Source organism: Bos indicus x Bos taurus, chromosome 6 (assembly GCF_003369695.1).
Source record: "Bos indicus x Bos taurus breed Angus x Brahman F1 hybrid chromosome 6, Bos_hybrid_MaternalHap_v2.0, whole genome shotgun sequence".
Lineage (NCBI taxonomy): Eukaryota > Metazoa > Chordata > Mammalia > Artiodactyla > Bovidae > Bos > Bos indicus x Bos taurus.
Window position 1 is genome coordinate 91,740,492 of NC_040081.1, and position 3,250 is coordinate 91,743,741.

The 3,250-nt window shown below is 42.7% G+C and overlaps 1 pseudogene; it reads right to left on the reverse strand.

The window, feature by feature from the left end:
- Positions 1-592: 592 nt before the first annotated feature.
- LOC113894650 lies at positions 593-1,745 on the reverse strand (annotated as a pseudogene).
- Positions 1,746-3,250: the final 1,505 nt, after the last annotated feature.

Below are 3,250 nucleotides of genomic sequence, written 5' to 3' on the forward strand. Positions count from 1 at the left end.
ACTGAAGTAATTGGAAAAGAAATTTATTCTGTTTATACAGTATTGAAACAACCAAAACATTCACACATCCATAAAGTGCAAAACTCTAAGTATTATTAAATAATAATTGATAACTCTTTAATACTGCAACATCTTGAAATACTTTCCAAATGACCAAAAACAGATTAAATTTTGTTCAGAAATAACTTCAGTTTCTTTTACACAGAACGGTATATTTAAAAAAACTAGTAATCCAGATATACACAAAACCCTGAACTGACTAGATTGCTCAATGAATAATACTCCACACTGTTTTGCTATTATGGATAAATGAGCTTATAACTCAATGAAACCCATTTAAGAAGCTCTAGTCTATAGAATGACATATTCAAATTGTTTGGTCCTATTGGTCCTATTAATTTTATTAACAAAAACCTCCCCTTCCCTTATAAGATGTTTAATTCCTCTGAATATCACCTTTAAAAGGCTTGACTTGATTGTTGGCAAAATAAACCACAGGTCAAGTGCAACCCTCCAGTCTCTAGGCTTGACATGAGTTTCAGCTTTGTGTAAGCCAGACCGTGACCTTCTCACGAGTTTTTCATTGGAGATTTCATAGTCTAACGTTCACACTTTGCACAAAATATCCCTCCCTTTTCCAGGCTTTGGGTAGAATGTCAAATTGATAATAACGTGTGGTGTTCCTTAGCATAACCTGCCAAAATGTGATCGTTTCCTTGGAAGAAAAGCCATGGGCTGCAATCACACATCTGAGCTCACAGACATCCAAATGAATCCTATGTAAAAAGAAAAGGTTGGTGTCTTCTGGAATATGAATGTCTACTTTTAATAAATTCAAACAGATCCCAACATAAACATCTTCAAACTTGATGGGTTTTACATGACTCATCATTTCATAGATTCTCAGCACCGAATCTCTGGACATTATATAAGGCAACCCACTGCAGTAAGGAGAGAATACCTTGAAGAGATATTCCTGGTATGAAATATGGGTTGTTTTTTTTTTGTAAAATCCTCTATAGGATAATTACCAATTAGAAGATAACCTGCAAAAAACTTCTCTGAGTGGTTTAAATTTAAAAGATACTTCACTAAATTGCTGTATTGATGAAAACATCAGTGTCTGTCTTCATGATATACCTGGCATTGGGGCAAAACTCAATTACCCACTTAAATGCCATAATGGTTTTCAAGGTCAGATTATTGTATGTGTCTAAAAACTCCTGTCGTATTATGTCTCCATAAAGGAGGTGTTCATCCTCTAAGGATAATGCTAACACTTTGTCTTCCTTTTCAGCCTGTTGGCTTAATAAGAAAAATGAAAGAACTTCATATCCCACCAAGACTTCTTTTCACCCTAAGTAACTCTAATGGCCTGCCTGGCTTTCACATCTGAGGGGTGTGAGGTCACCAGGATGACAAGAAATGGGTTTTGAAGAGAGCAATTCAAATGCTCCTGAAGTGTGAAGCGGAAGTCTTATCTGTAAATGGGTTCATACTCATAGAAGTACATTCAGTTCACACATTCGATCACATTGTAGACTGATACCAGCAGACTGAGGTACCACATCACCAGGAAACTCAGCAGGGACAGCAGCAGGAGGCCCCATTTCAGGGATCTCAGTGACATCCTAGCTGGAAGGGTGGTCAGGAGTGCCGGGGCCATTCACAGCAGCTCAGAAGCATGCAAGCCTCAGGTTCTTCTTGATTTTTCTCTTCTGAGTGAAAGACCTTCAATTTCACCAACTGAGCATTTGATATGAGCAACTGAGCTTTCGACTGATGCTGAAGCTGAAACTCCAATACTTTGGCCACCTGATGCAAAGGACTCATTTGAAAAGACCCTGATGCTGGGAAAGATTGAAGGTGGGAGGAGAAGGGGACGACAGAGGATGAGATGGTTGGATGGCATCACTGACTCAATGGACATGCATATGAGTAAGCTCTGGGAGTTGGTGATGGACAGGGAGGCCTGGCGTGCTGCACTCCATGGGGTCGCAAAGAGTCAGACACGACTGAGTGACTGAAATGAACTCAACTGAGCATTTGATAGCAAGTAGCAGTCAAAATAATGCTTGCAATTTCTACTGAAAAACAGAGACTCGCAGATTGGCTTAAAATTCTGCTTCTGCTTATACTGCTTATAAGACACATGCCTGCAGAATTTCAGATGAGACTAAAGTACCAGCTGAAGTATTCTGTTTTTCACATTCCATGCTTTAATTATAAGATTTGCCCTGGTGGGGCAGCTGAACATTGCCAAGGCCAGAGCCCCAGGGCTTGGCTGATCATGGCTCCACCCCAGCAGGGCTCAGGAGGGGGCCTGAGGAGTAGGTGGCACCACCCTGCCTGCTTCCCTGCCAATCAGCCCTGGCCCGGTGTCCCTCCATGAGGGTATTTTTATCAGAGCTGTCAGTGTGTCATTTATCTCCTCCACTATAGCTATTGCCTCCACATTTCCTGTCTGCCCACAGCTTGATCCACTTCTAGCCCTTGCTGGATGCTTCAGGAGGACACATTATCAGACTAATTGTTCACAATGCATAAAAGCACATCATCTGACATGTGTGAATGCCTAAATAGCACTCTGCAGCACTTCACTGGCTCAAAGCCTACTACTCACACATCAAGGATGGCCAGCAGGCCCAGAGGCTGCAAAAGGAGAGAAACTGAATACATGAACATTCAACAGCTCCAAGGCTGGAGGTTCATGTTAGTGATGATTTCCATGCTAATGATGGTAATATGTGAGGCTCGGAAGAAATAGCATCCCTCCCTCCCAGCTACACCCACTCAACTCACAACACAGTAGTCCCTGACTAGGCAGCCTTGGGAACTGACATCCTAAGGTCAGAGATGCCTTCTCCGAGTTAAGGGGCTGTCCTTTTCAAGGTGGCGTCTTCTGCAGGGCAAGTTCAGTTCAGTCACTCAGTTGTGTCTGACTCTTTGCGACCCCATGAATCGCAGCATGCCAGGCCTCCCTGTTCATCACCATCTCCTGGAGTTCACTCAAACTCATGTCCATCGAGTAGGTGATGCCATCCAGCCATCTCATCCCCTGCTGTCCCCTTTTCCTCCTGCCCCCAGGCTACTGCTATTGCCTAGTGGGTTTATTAGGACTGGAATCTTCCGTTCTCTTGTCAAAGTGCAAGTAGATAAAAAATCTAAGTGATCCTGGGTGAGACATGGAAGGAGAAAATTGAGGGCAGGGAAAGATAGTCCGGGTGAGTTAGGAAGTAGGGTGGGATTC